Source organism: Phaenicophaeus curvirostris, chromosome 4, assembly GCF_032191515.1.
Source record: "Phaenicophaeus curvirostris isolate KB17595 chromosome 4, BPBGC_Pcur_1.0, whole genome shotgun sequence".
Lineage (NCBI taxonomy): Eukaryota > Metazoa > Chordata > Aves > Cuculiformes > Cuculidae > Phaenicophaeus > Phaenicophaeus curvirostris.
Genome location: NC_091395.1, coordinates 9,506,591 through 9,518,766, shown reverse-complemented (window position 1 = coordinate 9,518,766; position 12,176 = coordinate 9,506,591). Strand labels below are relative to the sequence as shown.

Sequence of the window (12,176 nt, the reverse complement as noted above, 5' to 3'; positions counted from 1 at the left end):
GTAATATATTTTGAGGGAAGTAGTTGGAAGTAGGTCTGAGTAAAACAGGAATTACCACAAAAGCAAAAGATGAATGGTCAATTTACCTGCAGCAGGAGGCGATGCTCGATGTTCCATTAAGAGACATTAAACTCCTTGGCTAATTATAAGAAGCAGATGAACGAGGAAATTTCTTAGTGAGCTCAATGGGACATTGATTAAGCCAAAATCTTAAGATATCCATCCTTAGTGCAGGTGAAGTATTTAATTTTAAGGAAAAAGACTGACTGTTTTACTCAACCGGAATCCACAAAAGCTTCAATAGAGTAAGAGTTTTCACACTGTTAAAACTTCAAACTGGAATATAGTTTATTTCAGCCTTGTATTTCTCCAATACATATAAAAAACTGAAGCACCAAAGCATTATTCTGTTATAAGCTACATCTAACTGTTCAACACATGCTGAGAGTTGTCAAGTTGCTTTGTTTAATCTTAAAAGCTCTCAATGTTTTTTGTTTGCATTTATATACGATCTCTATACTGTACTTTTACTCTGAAGGTATTAAATAGACACTAGAAATATAATGAATCTTTACATTGCACCACTACACAAACACTTAAAAATATGTCTAATAGATAGCACTACGGGGGGCTCCAGATTTCTCATTTTCTAATGTTTTGTTTAACTACACTAAATGAAATCAAGTATTACGACCTTCAGGAAGCGAGTAACTGAATGAAAGTAAGAGCAGGCATTATGTCTTTATCTATAAGAGAATATTTATGGAGTATTTAAATTTGTTGAACATCAATTATGTGCACATTTCAGAGAAATATTTTGTCTCCAAATTTTAAATAGTCATCTCAAAGTAAACACCTTAAATTATTCTATTGTGAATGTTATGAGGGGTTGAGGATGAAACTTGCATCTGCTTTGGAGTAACTTTCTTTTTCATATATAATAGTGGACAAAAAACCCAAACACTACAGATGTGTACCTTACGTAAAGTATGACTGGAAAGCTTTTACAACTAAGAAACAGATGGAGACAAGCTTGTTTTGTTAGATAAAATGTCAAAGAGGTAACTTCTGTCCTGCAGAAGGAAGAGTATCCTCAAAAAAAATGAATTCGTAATTTCAATAGGTTTTCAACAGATTCATTCCCAAATGCTACGTTAGTATCAACAAATGCATGACACAAGGAGAAGAAACATCCTTTTCAGGATAAGCTGTACATTACATTATGAATTTTTTTTTGCCTTCTAGACTTCTTTTAAATTAAGGCTATGAGCAAGTTTGCTCAAGAGTCTGAGTACGAACAAGGAACACAGGCATCATCTTCCTTTTTTAAATATATGGAGATAGAACCTTATGCTCTTAAAAAACATATTGTGAGTAAAACAGTATGAGAAACTAATCTGCAGAAAAGCAGGAGAAAGTAAGTGGGTACTCAATTCCTTCTTACATCCTGAAAAATATTAGAAAATCAGAAACACTAGTCTTACTAATATGTTGCAAATTCTAACTGCTTAAGAATGGCTTAGTCCCCATATTAGGTACAGGAAACATGCTTCATCCTTTAATTATATTAATACAATGCAACCAATGTCAAAATAAAAAGAGAAGAGCACTGCGTAGTCTGTACCTTTATTTTGACTACCAATTTCTGTGAGGACTGAAATTAGATGACCTCTTTCAGATTAAACCATTCTTCTCTACACAGAGCGTTTTGCTCAGTAAACTGTTCTGATAAGCCAGCAATTTTGTGTTTCTCCTTTTTACCAATTCCAGTTGTTTGCTACCATAAAAGGTACAGGACCTTTATTTTTACCTAAGGTTTTGGTGTTATTTTTCAGCATGAACACAGCTGGATAATCCTGATAGGAAGTTTATGAAGACTCAAATTGACAGATGGAAGGCACATAACTTCCTTTTCTTTAACTGAGTGAATATGCTGAACATGAACAAACCATATTCAGGCAATCAATTAACTTGACAGAAATGCTAATATTTTTTGAGGGACACTTCCAAAACAGAATGACTTTGATGATTCTGTCTCTGTCTTTATTACACAGCATACATTTCACTGATAGATGTGCATCAATGTTATCTTTCTGCCCTGGTATTCATACAGAATTACAATTTACACTATCCAGAAAAATGTAAATAGTAGAAACTTTGTTGCTCGAAAAAACAAGGAGCTACAGTTTGATATTTTATTCTACCTTAACTTGAAAAACTCCTGGACTATTACTCATCAACACTTTTAAAAGCTCACTATCTGGGACTTCCTCCATTACAAAATATAGAGCAGAGACAGCTTTTAGATTTACATGGTGAAACGATTCGTGAGTACGACTTCCAGAAAGGAGGAAAAATGGATGACTAAATGACTTATTTCGGATGTCAGACTGGTACAGAAAACCAGAACACTTACAGAACCCAGTGCTAGTTGTGATGGTGAAAGTAATTACTGTTGTCATCTGTGAGATAACAAATGACACCATAAATGAAGAAATGCATCAGACTTGAATATTAAATGACTGTTAATTAAATTACTCAAACGGTGAGATTTTTGCCTTTCAGAAATAATAATAATAATAATCATCATCATCATCATATTCATCATCCCCCCTTTAAGGAGAGGAAAGAGAGGAAAGCACCATCACTTACCACAATGGTTGCTCTTGTTAGAGATATTATTTGTTATAGTAGATTTATCCAAAATGTCTTCTTACTAAAGGACTGACTAAGCCATAAAGATACCCGAACCATGTTAATTCCTCTCTTCAGCTACTAAATTGTTCATTGAGGATCTCATACTCATTCTAGGAGTTGTAATTTTTATAGAACCCTTCCCAGCTGAGGATACTATACTTATTACAGCAAACTGTTCTGGTAGTCATGTGGTTTAGTATTTTTATGTTTTACAAATTCTAAGTATTTACTACTGCAAATATTGCAATTACTTTACTTGTTTTCTGATTTATTTTTTTTCAGCTTGAACACATTTGAATAATTCTGTTAAAAATCTGATTTAATCAAAGTAGCCTATCAAATCTCATTTAAATCCTTATTGTGCCCAATTCATATGTGTCTTTGGATCATATTTGTAATGGCTCATTAAGTAAATGTCTGACTACTTCTGTCATATTTGCTGTTAATCTATTTCTATTCCTTTTTCATATACCGCTCTTTTAAATAGTGGACAGAAGAAAAATTTTAAAACATACCAACTTAGACACAAATCATCCCAAATGATATTCAGATTTTCATGAACTCACCACAGAATCACCAGACAAGGTGACAGGTATTTTAAGGGGGAGTGAAAGCAATAGGGCTCCATATAACGCTGGGGTACTCTTGTTGATGATGGGAAATAAGAGTTAAATTAAGACCCCTGCCTGTCACCACTGGGTTGCAAACAGATTCTGCTAAAGGTTGAAATACTCCAACTACACAACACAAGTCCAGCACAGACATGAGAGCATCACTTCATGCCAGGATACCTTTCCACTAGCTTGCCAGAGACTTGTTACTGGGGGAAGACAGTTAGGACTTTGTGTCCACTGCAAAAATGGTGCAGAAGCAGCAACAGTTAGTCATATATATACATGAGACTTCAAGAAAATACGATTAAACAAGTACTAATAGCTGTAAGCATTGGCATACCTGTTTGGTATTTTCCTCTTCTTAGGGGTCATAAAAATACCTTTACCTGTGAGCATGCCTAACAAATCAGGACATCAAGAGCCACTCGTCACTGATGAAAGAATTGCAACAGATTAATACACCAGGGAAAAAATAGGAAGATTGTAACTCTGTCTATCTCTTCAGTCACCTTTCAAATGTCAAGTAAAGTGACTTTTTTTTGGTGGGTTTTGCTGCTCTTTAAACAATTTGGAAAAAAACCACAAAACTATCAACAAGGTAATGGCAACTTAATAGAAGCAAAATAGCATTAAGATTATAGACATGTAATAGATATGTAAGAAATGTTAAGAGTTGCATGTAAGATGTTGAATTGTATTATTTCTTTTTTGTACCAAACAGATAAAAGGTTTGTTCCTTCGGAGGGAAGAAGAGCAGTTTTTTTGTTTTAAATCTGTGGGACTCTAGAAACAGTAAGCTATCATTACACAAGCAATTCAATTAAAGTAATCTTTTGAGATTTAATAACTGTTTACTGTAATGATCATAACTGTGAGAGAGGAAGATGCAAAGTGTTCTGTTTTATTGCAATATTTTACACTCTGTTTCACTCTGCTGCCCCACTAATTTATAAGCTCTATGTTCAAGATTGAAAAAGGGAGCAAACTCAATTACAAACTATGCAGCACAAGGGATATTCTGTTTTATATTTATTCTGGTCTAATTCCAAATATAGAAAATGAATTTTATACTCTTAAACATACCACATTAATCATTTAGGGCCAGAAAACGCTGTTCTGTGTAAAGATATAGAATAGATTCAGTTCTGTACTTTAAGTATAGCTCTGTGTAGAAGCAGTTGCAGGATCAGCAGCCCAGGGAAGAAGCCTGAAATGAGCCCACACATGAAAATCATCCTCTGTAAGTCCCTAATACAGAGGTATGGACTCTTTGTTATAGTCAGAGGTGGACCCTGAGCTGGCGGAATCCTGTATCATTTTCCAGAAGGAAAGATGTATATTTTCACCTTATCTGCCACTGCATAAATTTAGTGGCCAGTTCATACATTATCTAGCCCAAAGCCAAACATCTTCTGCATGTTCTGGAGGTATTTTTCCTCACAACTAGCAATTTGGCACTTGAATGACTATATAGTTAGCACAGAAAATGAAATGACAGCCCCACTACCCTATGAAGCACTGCTACCAGATATTTTGTCCTTCCACTTTCTCCTGCTCTGCCCTTCTATCCTCACCTTCTTGCTTTACCTGTATCTCCTTCTCCTCAGCATTCTATGCCTGTACTGCTTCACTCTTCAGCCATCGCTTTCCCTCATTCTCTTGTCCAGCATCTTCCTTCTCATCCCCCATCAGTACTTCTGATATATCTGTCCAGATGGTGCTGATTAGCCTGGCTGACTGCTTGTGCTAAATGCCAATTCCAACCAGCCCAATCCATGTATCCATCCTTACTGGGTATGCAGGACCTGTCCTAGGCACTCCTAGAATCAAATTAAGCTGTATCATGGGACAAAAGCATCCCACAGACTAATAGTCACCTTTGGGGCAGTCTTGTTTTACTTTTGACAAATAGCACAGGAGCGGTTAGAGAGAGTCTGCGCTGCACAGAGACTGCAGAAACAGCATCTCCCACTCACAGAAAGGTTTCCTAGCTGTTGCAGGAAGGAGGGGGAGAAAGGCTGAAGGACCAGAATTGAGAATTCATTCAGACAGGGAAAAGATTTGAACTCCATAAAACGTTTCACATCCAGTTCCTATATACTGGTCTGTGCACTTGTGAGCAGGAGCAGAGGGTACAAAGTATGATGCACTCATCAACTCCTTTCTGAGAGCAGCAATATCAGGCAGTTCTGGAAGGGTTTATCAATAAAAGCCTTGAAGTTATCCCTACTGCCAGAAGCTCACTTTCACTCCCAGCATCCAGAAAGGGTTAGATTAGAATTAGATGTAGATACAAGAAACTACAACAATGAATTTTGAACGTCTGCCACACAAGAAATAACTATAACTCAAAGACAGAACAACAGAAAAGAAGAAAGATATAAGGACTGCTCACTATCTTTTCTACTAGAAAAATGGGAGGCGTGAAACAAATTAACGTGGGATAGGCTCAAAACAAACAAAATGAGCTATTTCATCAAGCAGTATGTATTATACTGCTGAACTCCATTTAGAAGTCGGCAGAGATTCAAAGAGCAATTAAACAAACCAACAGAATAGTTATCTAGGAAAGGATGTTTAACACAATGACATCTCCTCTGACTCCAGAAGCCTAGAAAATAAGACAACATTCTATGAGCATCACTATGTGCTTGCCTTGCCCTTGCAGGCTTCCTGAACAGATACCAGTTGCTGTAAAAAACAAAATGGCCTAGAAAGCCATTGATCCTATGTGCTGTTCTCATGCTTTGAAATTCAATGAAATTAAATCATTATGTATTACATATTTGAGAGTAACAACCTTCTTATATGGCAAAATGAGCTTTTCCTTGCCTCCCTATATCAAATTTTCTGAATGGAAATTATGGAACACAGATATCTTATATGTAATTCACCCAGCCCATATCTGGGAAAAGCAAGCTTATCGTACAAATCAAGGTTGGTTTGGTGTCCTTATGAGACTGCTGATTTACTTTTCACTTCAGAGCTATGATGGTCCATATTTTGCCACGAAGTGATACTCAAAACACCTTGTGCTTACTCTGAACAAAAGAATGATCTGCAAAGATATAAATATAACACTCCTACAAACCAGAAGAGAGTAATGACATCAAAGAAGCTTATAGGAGACACATAACCTTCTATCACTAGGAAAAGGGTTTAATCTCCTATCACTAGGAAACAAGCGTAATACAATCCATAGGATTTCTGTATCGTTCCCAGAACAAAAACCAAGCCAAAGAGCAGCAAGGAAATCTAAGGTTTGCAAATCTTGCTAAAGTTGTCTTTTCCCCTGGAAAATTCTCAGGCAGGTTGGTAAATAACAAATAGTCCTTTTGAAGGACTTGAAAGCCCTTCCTTTCAAATGGGAAGGACTGGCAATGTCCCAAAAGTAGGCTTACTAGTATTGTACTGGCTTTCTTCGCTTCTAAGAGAGAAAAATCCAGCCTACAGGCTGTGTAGAAATCAAAAGGGCACTGAAAAACACAAGTAAAACACAACCCCAAGTAAATGGAAAACAAAAGACATTACATTTTGCCTCCTCAAACCACAGGCACAGAAATCTTGCTTTGGTTGATTTTGTGTTTATTTTTTCAGAAGTTTACCGAGTCACTCAGCTGGTTTTGTAAGCATAAATACAGTCCTCAGACTCATGTGCCACATCATGAAAGACAGACCAACAAAAATGAACAGGAAAGCAAAGCAAACAAAAGCTCTGGTATTAAATCTCAAATGCATACTATTTATCTTCATCAAGTTTGTCAAATCCAGGTTCTGACACTCCAACACAGGTACAGAATGAAGCAATACTCCTAGTAATGGCAATTGAAGTAAGCGTGTCCAGATGTGAGATTTAGGGTCCCTATAACAATTACTTTGTCGCCAAGAATATCAGCGCCTCTAAACGATCAGATCTTCAATCTTTTTAGCGTTCTTTAATGATTCATCTAAATAATGTATTTTATCATTTAATATTTCATTTACTGTTGTGATCAAGTTACGTAATTCATACATTAAATTGCACAGCCTGCTGATTCTTCATTGAGTTATGTACATATTTTTCTAGTCAAATTGCTATGCACATGATAGATCAATTTGCATATTTTAATAACCAGAATGCATAATTTACTACTTTGTTCTGCATATTTTAGTAGCAAGAACTGTGTTTTGTTGATCCGTTTCTTCTTTTAGAGTTTCAACTGACTGCACCTTCCAGGATGAGTTACTGTATACACATTACTGTTAACATTTTACAAAGCTTTATTTAACAGAATGCATATTTCAGGAGTTGGATGTCTCTTCTGTGCTTGCTGAGCTGCATACCTCACCAGCTGAACATACTTCACCAGTGGAGATTTCCAGTCATCGCAAAGTTTCCCTTATTTTATTGTACAAATACATACTACAGATTAAATTATACGTGGTTCAGGTGAAGTCACATATTTTACAAAACAAGACTGAGCTGAAAATTCAAATGTTCTCTCATAAATTTACAAGATCACAAAATAGTCTCATTAATCTAGTTTCATTTTGCTTATTAGAAATGGATTCCACCACCCGTAAACCTGTAAAAATGAATATACTTTTTATGTTTAGGTGGGTTTTTTAATTCTTTTAATATATAGATGAACATCAGTCTTTTAGGATTGAGTACGGAATATACTTTTCTCTCAGACAACTTATGATATAAACTAGCATGGAAAGAACAGCTAGGAAAATTTCACTTATGGTGTACATCTGGAAATCTGCCTCTCTCACAGACACCTTTCACTTTTATGTAATAAACTAATACCCATTTCCAGCACATAAAAAACAAAGAAGATATAGTCTGAGTGTCTTAATGCCCAGCACTCACCAGGAAGACCAATGTTTCTGGTTGCAATCCAGCCCCTTCCCGAGACAACTTAGGCCTTCCAATTTTTAAGTCAAGTATGAAAGGTCACTGCAATAAAAAAGAGAGTTGAAAAATATATGGCTTAAGTAAACTAATTTCACATAGAACTTCAAGTACTAGTTTATTTTAGTTAAAAATGTTAATGTAGTTCTGTGTATTTTACAAAACTTCTTCCTTAAGTAACAAGTTATTGTGCCTTGCCAGCCAAGAAAAAATAAGAACTTCATGACAAGCAAATATTTATACAATCATAGAATCACCAGGTTGGAAGAGACCCACTGGATCATCAAGTCCAACCATTCCTATCAAACACTAACCCATGCCCCTTAGCACCTCATCCACCCGTGCCTTAAACACCTCCAGGGAAGGTGACTCAACCACCTCCCTGGGCAGCCTCTGCCAGTGCCCAATGACCCTTTCTGTGAAAAACTTTTTCCTAATGTCCAGCCTAAACCTCCCCTGGCGGAGCTTGAGGCCATTCCCTCTTGTCCTGTCCCCTGTCACCTGGGAGAAGAGGCCAGCACCCTCCTCTCTACAACCTCCTTTCAGGTAGTTACAGAGAACAATGAGGTCTCCCCGCAGCCTCCTCTTTAACGATATTGCTTTTGAAAAGTGGTCTAATTTGTTTCAAATTCAAAATCATGTGTAACTGAGAGACAAAGATTGGGTCCAAAAAATGTTTTTTCAGTATGGCTTCTTTAAAGGATATTTCAAATGAGCCAGCCAAACAGATTGCAGCCACAGCAGTGGTGCTCTCAAATTTCTGAATAGTTTATTCATTTGGCTAAAATCCTGATCCTTATTACACACACCATCTAGGGAATACTTCCTAAGCTGTTTAATATATATGGTGGAAAACCGCATTTCTTCAGAAATGCACAGAGAGCAGTATCAACAGCTAATTAACAGTATTTTCCATGGCCCCCTCAAATGGCCACTTGGAAAAGAAAGATCCAACAACTAAGCAAGGCAGAAGTGAAAACAACTCTTCACTCTTTCATACTTGGTGTACCTTGATCCACTAAATAATCTTAGAGTAAGCAACAGATTTCATCCCTCAAAGGATATCTGAAACGTCTGGATTAGTACTTCTTGAAATCAAAGAAAGGCTCTGGCTGATTTCTATGACACATCTAGAAGCGCCTCTGTTTTAATGTTTGTGTTCTGAAAGGAGAGCTCCAAAGTATGTCCACTCTTACCTTAATGCCGAGACTAGGCGACACGTAATGAGGACAGCACCTTTCTTCTTCTTGTGCAAGTACAATGCCCTGTACAGTAGCGCAATTTAAAAAGAAGGCAAATTGAAAAATAATTCCTGGCCTATTCTTCCACATCCCTTAATACTGCAAGAACTCTCTCATTCTCAAAATTGTCCTTGCTCCAGCCAAGTTCTTCCTTTGCTCAAAACTCCTGCAAGTGGCTGCAGCTGGTTTGTGTGTTTGACAGACAATGCAACCTCAGGACCCTCAGCACAACTCATTTAGTATATTTTCAGTCTGAACTGAACTTGGCTACGACAGTCATATAGGCTTACTCATATTTTGTAATTGTTCATGAGACCTGAACTGCGCTTTGGTAAAATTGTCAGGCCAAAATTCATTAAAAAGTAAAGGAGTACACTTATATAAATCGCATAAATAGCTTCACAACACGGTTCTAGTTTACTAAATTCATACCATTATCCTTCAAACAAAATTAATTACTATCTTTGACTTCTATGCAATAATCCTTGGGAACATCAGTATTTTCAAAACTGATAAATATTTAGGAAATTGTTCCCTCCAACCCCCCCAAAATTGTGGAATATAATAAAATAACTGTTCTGATAGAAGCAAAATTACAGCACGTGATTATTCAAAGTGTTTTGCTGCTTTTTTTTTTTTTACAAAACTACATATTACAATGTAGGAAGGAAGGAAAACAGGAAATAAAAAATACGTAACAATGGACAGGGAACAACCAGCAATTCTTTCCAATTTAACAGCATCTAAGATTCAGTTACACATTATAGCTACAGTAGTCCAAAAGGTGCACAGCCTGGAACAAGTGAGCCAACATCTAGCCCTGCTTCAGCCTATGCCACCGGTTCTTTAACTGTTTATTTTTCCAGAATTGTTAAAAAACAGGGGTAGTAACACACAGTGGTGTTTCTCTTCATAATTAAGCCTAGGTAGGTCTGGAAAGTTTCTTGCACTGTAAATCACCTCTGCTGCAAAGCATAAGATCCATGCAAATCTGAACATTCCACATATTATATCTACCAACCACATCTACTATTCAAGTAAATCTTCACTGCGTTAAGTGTAAATACTCATTAATCACTACAGTAAACAAATATAAGTTTATAGGTAAAATGGACTTTGAGAGACAGCTTTTGACAAAATGCCAGGAATTATGCTCTTACCTTTGATTGCCATGTGGTATCCATTATTATCCTACAAAACAGCTATGGCCCAGTGAGGCTCCAGAAGATGAAATTCCAATAACCCGCACTGACATCATAAATATTTGAAAAGAAAAACAAAAAACTGAAATGGTATAAAGGTAGTCAATAACCTCATCATTATGCTTTCAAAATCTATGTAATCTTTAAACTGTCAGAATTTCTTTTATGTTTTTAACACAAGCTTCAAGTAAAGATAGACAACTCCTTCTACCAACATCAAAATAAGACAGAAAAGGGGTAAATGACATCACAATTCATGTCTTTTTTGTGTTACTTTTAATTGGGTGATGCTCAGATGATACATGATGCTGAAGTGCCACACTTTTATTAATTAGGCATATATATCTTTCTCTAAAGTATCTGTCTGAACATTGAGAGGGCTATTAAGTCTCTTCAAGAGCCAACACACAATTATATGTTGAGGGGAGAAGGAAAGAACCAAGAATTATATCCATGCTTTTAGAATGCACCCCACGTGAATAAAGGAGGAGGATTGCTAGGAAGAGGATGTGAGCCTAACAAGCCTTCCAGAAAGAAGAAATAGGATGAAGATATATTAAATGTAAATGGAATTCCATTTTTAGCATGTGGTCAGTGATGTATGAGCTCAGGACTGAACTCGTACTGCGTGAAAAATAGGAATGGCTGGAAATCAGCTGCACTACCAAATGGAAAATCTCAGAAGAATGCACCACTATTGCTCAGCTCAGCAGATTTACATAAGGAAGAAAACATCTTTTCTTTTAGCACCTTGCATCTATTTTGCTCAGCCTAACAGTACGCATCCAGTATTTCAACCTGGGTGCCAAAATCACTGGAAACAGAAAATGTGGATCCTAAATCAACAAAAGTAAATGGGAAGATGAAGGTCAAACTAGGTGCCTAACATATTTAAATAAATCAAACCACCATTCAGAAATAAGAGTGTACTTAGAGCTTGAAAGAATATCTTAGTATCTCAAATAAAACAAGCTTGATTTTAAAAAAGCAGCAAGGATAACAAATCTTGGTTGGAAAATTATAATCTAGATGTTGACCTTTAAGTACGCAGCCAGAAAACCTCAAGTCTGCAAGTTTACTGTAATCTTTATTTTATATGACTGGAATCAATTCATAACTTTTTTTTTTCGTCACAAATTAAGATTATCTTAAACATTTATTTAAAAGGACGTGTATAATTCTTTATAAAAATACACAGTATTAAGCATTCCTTATTGCTATTTCTCATTTTACTTTGTGAATATAAGATTTTCTCCATTCTTTAAAGTTTACAAATCATAATGTCTAATAAATCCTCTCAGCTGTTTTATATTCAACTATATCTACATTTATCCCTCTTTCAACATTAAGCTTGAAGGGTTCAAAACAGGAATCTCTCTCAAAAGTCAATTTTAAACTGAATTTGTTTCATTTTTTTCAATCCAGAATAAAACTGACAACTTCAATTCTCTTCAGAAGCCAAAGATGAGCACTTACTTTATCTTCTTTGGAAATATTCTTTATTTCAAAAATATTTATTTTTCTG

General features: G+C 36.0%; 1 long non-coding RNA gene across 1 annotated transcript; it reads right to left on the bottom strand.

The window, feature by feature from the left end:
- Positions 1-3,703: 3,703 nt before the first annotated feature.
- On the bottom strand, positions 3,704-9,475 carry LOC138719544 (uncharacterized). The gene is made up of 3 exons (XR_011337227.1): positions 9,405-9,475; positions 8,167-8,253; positions 3,704-3,742 (listed from the first exon to the last, which is right to left on the bottom strand). It is a non-coding gene; the product is annotated as an uncharacterized lncRNA (long non-coding RNA).
- Between the last annotated feature and the right edge of the window lie 2,701 nt (positions 9,476-12,176).